The following is a 6,164-nucleotide window of genomic DNA, read 5'->3' on the forward strand; positions in this document are numbered from 1 at the left end:
GTTTACAAATAAATTCAGCATTAACAGTGTGGTATAGCAAAACCATCCTGTTACAAGAGCAGTCCAGTCCATTAGCCTGTGCTGTACTGTCCTGCTTGAACAACACATGGAAAAAGGTCTGAAGGTTTAACAAATATTGGCATCTCTTCAAGTTGTTGTTCTCAGCCTGGCTGCCCCGGGGGCAGGCCCCAGGTTGGTCATGGTGGGCGCTGCTGCCGATCTTTGATGGCTCTTCCGGCAGACTCCTTCCTGATTTCGTCCATCTTTCCCCATACCTGGAGATGGAAGCGGCACACGCAGCGGGGCGGCAGGTAGCACTAGCAAGCTGGGAGAGTAGTAAAACCACGAGATGACCTCAGCTGTCAGTTCCCGATTTCTGCATCACCCTCTTCCACTTTGGGAGCATTAGTGGGGTAACTGCTGTGCCATACACCTTTACAGGGGGCAAAAAAATTACAGCATCCATCAGAGGAAACTGACTCCGCATCCACCTGCCAGTTTTAGAAAAGAATTCTTACAGGATTACTCCATGCCAAGGGAAAAAGAAAAACCAAGGTAAAGTTTCCTTTTGATCATCACTGTTAACGAAGCCTTTTAATGCTGGTATTGTTGGTTTCTTAAGGACTTGTTGGTTTCCTGAGGACCTAAGCATGAGTCAGTTTTATAATCTCGACCTTGGCACCTCTCGCTGTTGGGAAGTTTGAACTGTGTTGCAGGCACTGTCACAGAAATTTGTGGCTGAGCTCCCCCTAAGGATGAATGAGGAGTATTCCTGTGCTCAAGGCTCAGTCCCAATTAATTGGTTAACACTTTAGCCACCCACCAAAGCGCTTTAAGCATGTGTTTAACTTCGGGGCATTGAAATCCTCTCGCCTTGCATACCTGACTATCTTTTTTTCTACATGAGAAGGACATGTAGAAACAACAATCACCTTTAATAGAAAAAGTTTTCCAATAAAGCAAAGCCATTAAAAAGAGGAAATTACAGTAATATAAAAAAGCTTAGTAAATGGCTTGTACTTACTATTAAGTGCCTCTGCTGTAACATACACTTTGAATCTTAATCTAACATACACTTAAGTGAATCTTAAAGGAATTAATGTAATTCTCCAAGGTCTCAGGTTTTTTTCTATTGTGCAAAAGCAAACTGTGTTTCGTTAACATTTTATATGTGTAGAATTTCCATACTGCTTCAATCTCTTCTTATTATCTTGTGTGCTGTGGGCTAGACAAGGTGTTGCTTCATCAGCCTACCTTCCCCCCGTGCTCATCTTGAGCCGCAGGACTGGCAGCGTCCCCTTTGAAGGGGGATGCCAGGGGAGGCCGCTGTCAGTTTGCAGCTTGTCCATTCTGCCCACATGCAGCTCCAGAACCTCTTTGCCAGTCTCTCCTATTTGGGGGACACTTGGCGTACAGCGTTTGCCCACTGACGGTAAATCAGATTTATACTTACATGTTTTACTGTAGCAGAGAAATTAATAAACGTAGCTCCCAATCTGCTTTCTCAAGGACTTTTGCGTTGTTAATGACCTCCCTCTCTCTGTTGTGTCCGCTCCTCACCTCTGGAGCAGTGTGGCAAGTGGGATAAGGATAGAATGGCTGACCCTCCTATCAGCTAATGACAGGCGGCAGAAAATCCAGGGTATTCTGCTGAGATGGCTTATAGCACAGTCGAGTTACTACAGCTAACCCTGGCAGTGTGCAGTTAGTGCAAGAAAGTTACGAGAAAGTTTCTGTGGAATGTCTTAGACTGATTGCTATGATGTCCCCAGGACTAGAAGCACTTATGGAAGCCTTCTCAGCGAGTCTTAGCAGCTCTACTTTTTGGAAAGGCAACAAAAAGCCTTGTGTTCACGGAGAGGGCTGAAAGCATCACAAGTCTGACAATAAATACAGACCTATTCATGGCACGATCCGATAACTGTAGAAACCACCAAGACTTCCAAAAAACCCTGGCAGAGCTCCCCCCGCGAGATAGGGGAACTACAGCGTTTGCCAGAGCCAGTGGCTAATGCGGGTTCCTGGCAGGGCTGAGCTGTGGTGAGCAGCTTTAGAGCATTTTACTTACCACCGGCTAAAACAGGCAATCGTTTCACATTTGCATGTCCCCCCCCAGGAATGGAGAGGGATGGATTAAGGCACAGACACCGTACCCTTGTGACCACGTCCCTGTTCTGGCAGTAAGATTATTTTCTCTGAATTAAACCAACTCAGAGACATCCTGCAGGCTCTCCCTGACGCAGCCAGGAGCGCTGGGCACTGTCACACAGAGATGTCCCCACGCGCACGCCTGGTTCTGCAGGACCAGCAGCTGCCACAGCTCCATCGCAGGGACTCCTGGGCGCACGGCACCGGCTCACTCCCAACTGATGTGCCATCACTTGGGAGCCCTCAGAAATGTTTAGAACGTAGGTTATTCTTATCCTCTTTTCAGAATTAGTATGAAATTCCTTTATACAAGCATTCGAACTCTGATATACACTCACAATTTACTGGCCTTTTGTGTACTTATCAGAGAAGTGGAAGACATCCTCTTATTTAATGAGTGACCTGAAAGATTTTCCTGTATGGTGACGAAAGTTGATGGAAATGGTGCTTCCTAAAAACACAGGGACAATGGCATAGACTGTCTATCATAATTTATGCTCTACGCTCGTTGTAATTCAAACTGATCACTGTAGCAAAAGAAGTCATTGCCCTATGACTCAATTAGATATCAATTTTTTTCTTGTTCTCTTGGTAACACTCTACTGTGGCTATAATAGACAGATGATGATTATGACCTACTGTATAAGTTATTACCCATTCCACAGCTCATCTTGCTGCTGCTTATTTGTGTCACCAAAATCTTAAAGCTCTTTACTGAATATGGTCACTCGGCGTAAGTTCTTAATAAAGATACCAGAAAGCAGTGAGAGATGCCTTTCGCCACAGTTCAGGGGTGCAGCACATCTTTTTATTTCTAGGAAATACCCTGTTTACACTGAGTTTTCCTGAGCAATGTCGGCAATGATGGTCACTGCTAATTTCTTAAATGTAAGCTAGGTCATCCACAGTATCGTCCCATTGATTCGTTGTTTCAGTGGAGCTCCCTGTAGGAACAAGGGATGATCCCCTGTGAACCTATGCGCTATCAGTGGGTGTTCCTCCTGTGTGGAAAATTCTCTGTCAGGATCTTCTGTGATCCACAACTACCAGATTATTGCTAAATATTGCCTGTGTAAGGAGGAGGTGGAGCAGAGAATCAGGTTAAGGGGCACTTGTAAGAAGAACTGACAAGACTCCTGTTGGGATTTGTATTGCTTGTGTTGTTACTGCAGTAACTCCCACTTGGATGTATGTAGATTTTGGAGGTGATAGCCTTTATTCTTGCTCCCTTCCTCGTTGCTCCTTCACAAAGTCTGTGCACTGAGCCCCAAAATAGATGTAGCTGCTGACTGCAGGGTGTCAGCAGAGCTTTTGCTGCTCCTTGTAGACAGAGCAAGATGTGCACTTGGCTCCATCTGAACATATATCCCAGGACACAACGCAAACTGATCTCTGCAGAGATATTAAGCTTCACACTAGCATTCCTTTTCCCAACCTTTCTGTTTTACTGTCATCTCTTTTGTATAATTATTTCTTTGCTTTTTTGTCTAGTTTATTTTATGAGTGATACTGATTTTGTTGTGATCTTAAATATCCTTAGGCTTTGGACTTGAGTTAGTTCTTCAGCTTAGTATATTTGCTACCTTTTATATTTATAATCTTTCTGATCCATTCTGAAAGCTGTATTTCAAGGGTGTGCGTTGAAGGGGTGGTGGAGAATATCAGGGATTCTACACCAAAGAATTGCAGTATTTGCCCACTGTTTGGATAAAAGCTGTAGAAAGCCCCGGGGATTTGTTCTGAGAATTGTGAGCAGCCATTTCCAAGACATATAGTCACATGGGTTTGACCTGCCTGAAATTTTTTGGAAACTTATTTGAATCTGGACTGGTTTTGAGGTCAAACTATTAATCAGCCACTCAGTAGTTCAGTAAAGTGTTGAAAGAGCACTTCAGCAATCTGAGGCAGAATATGGAGCTTGGAACTAGCTAATAAAACCTATGATGCCACTGGGTTTTGTCACTGTAGTAACGATGTAGGCTGTCTATGCAAGTCGGTCTGGGCTCCCTTGGGAATCAAGATCTAGGTCTTGGATTTTGGTTTCACCTGGAGGAAAACCTGAAATTCTCCATCCTGACATGTCACGTTAGCATCAGGCATGTTAACATGAAGCACGTAGTTTCTAAGGTCTGACATTGTTTAATTAGAGCGATTTAGTATTTGCTACCTACCTGCAGTATTTGGCTATAACTCCAATTGTGCTGTCTCATGCAAAGAAAATGACAGAGCAGAGGATGCGGGTGGCAGGACTGGCTGGTGCGGAGTATCACCATGGGGCCACCCTTTCGCTGCAGGACAGCTGGGCCACCGCGGTTCCTCCTGGCAGCGCCTCAGGGAGTGATGCCGGCACTGGGGCTGACAGTGCAAGAACTCAGTGCCGGCGGGCTGGAGCTGCCTGCCAGCATGTGGCTGAGAGGTAGGGAAGTCCCCTTTGTCCTTCCTCATCTTTTCCACCCTGCAAAGGAAACCTAGCCCTAAAAGCCATGGCGTTTGATGTGCCAGTGGTGGCAGCAGAACTGAAAGCTGAACAGGACCCTTGGGATAGGCTAGAGCAGATAAGCTGTCTCTTGTCAGACATCATATAAAGGGGCATTAAAATCCCTCCTTCATCCCATTTGCCACCACCACAAAACTAAAACAGGGCTGTGAATCATTTTAATTAGGGCACTAATGCTTAATAAAAGTGTAATACAGAATAAATTATCTTTAGGTCATCTCTTAGGAGAGCTCACAGGTGTTCCCTGAACTGGAAAAGGATGGCTGGACCTTTTTTCCCCTCCATATGCTGTTTAGCCCTGAAGTACCAAAGGGCGGTTATCTTCTCCCAGCTCCCTGGGAGCAGGCTCTGCCCTCTTTCCAGCACTGGCAATAGCAGTGGCAGCTCTCACATGTCAGGAACAAGTTTGGCAAGGGGATGCAGGGAACCAGTTTGAGGGCAGTACGTGCCTGCTCTGCCCATCTCTGTCCTGCTGTTTCATCCCACGTGTTGCCTCGCTCTCGGATAGTGGCTTCTTATGTCTGCAGTGAACTTGCTTCAGAATGAACCCCACCAGCTTCATCCCTCCAGCCAGCACTGCCTTCAGCTTTAGGGAGCTCTCCCATGGTGGTTTTGCTATTCAGACAATTCTCTGAAGGGAGAGCCATCATTTTACAAATTCACCTGTCTCTTTTACTCTGTGGGTGCATACATTATATATATGTGTGTGTATATATATATACACATGTATACATATGCATATATGTATATTTGCCCTCTTCTAGGGCCACTGAGAGCAGCAGCAGAAGTTTACCACTGTTTCAGCTGGAGCTTCCCGCAGGCCAGTAAGTCCTGGCTGTGTTTGCTCCTCGTGTTGATGAAGAACCACAGGCTTCAGTGGCTATGGAGGCTGCTTATATCACACTGATTTGAGAAAGGGTGAAAAAAACCAAACACAACATTTTCCTAGTCTTCACCAATCAGGATTAATGTGCTGTGGTAAAATGATGGGGGAAGCTGGAATGCTGAAGAATACTAAAGAACATTAAATTCACCAATAAATATTTAAAAGTGGATGGTGAAACAGATGTTGTTTTTCTCAGAAGAAAAACAAATCTTCGTAGCGAAGGGTAGAACGGGGAGAGGGAAGGATGAGGAAAGAATGCATTTTTGTCCTATATAATTTGGGACCTTTGAAAGAAGGACAGTATTTCCTATTGTGATGGGTGGACACTGGCAGATAACGACCTCAATGCTTTAATTAACTGTGCTGGAAGTCCCTTCCATTATTTAGAACTTGGGTTGTATATGCATATTTTTGTCTCTGTTTTAATGCCCAAAGAGAAATGCCGGACTCTGCATGACCAGTCAGTTTGCTGAATGGTGTTATCTCATTCCACACTTATGACTGTAGGGATGTGTTTTAGGTAAGTGTTCTCACAGATTTTGTACTCTTCAAAAATCCCCTCTGTTAGTTCCAGTGTCTTGGCCAAAGGTATTTAAGTTGATGATGCAGGTAAATCATCTTATGGCTGTCCTG

Source organism: Gavia stellata, chromosome 7 (assembly GCF_030936135.1).
Source record: "Gavia stellata isolate bGavSte3 chromosome 7, bGavSte3.hap2, whole genome shotgun sequence".
NCBI lineage: Eukaryota > Metazoa > Chordata > Aves > Gaviiformes > Gaviidae > Gavia > Gavia stellata.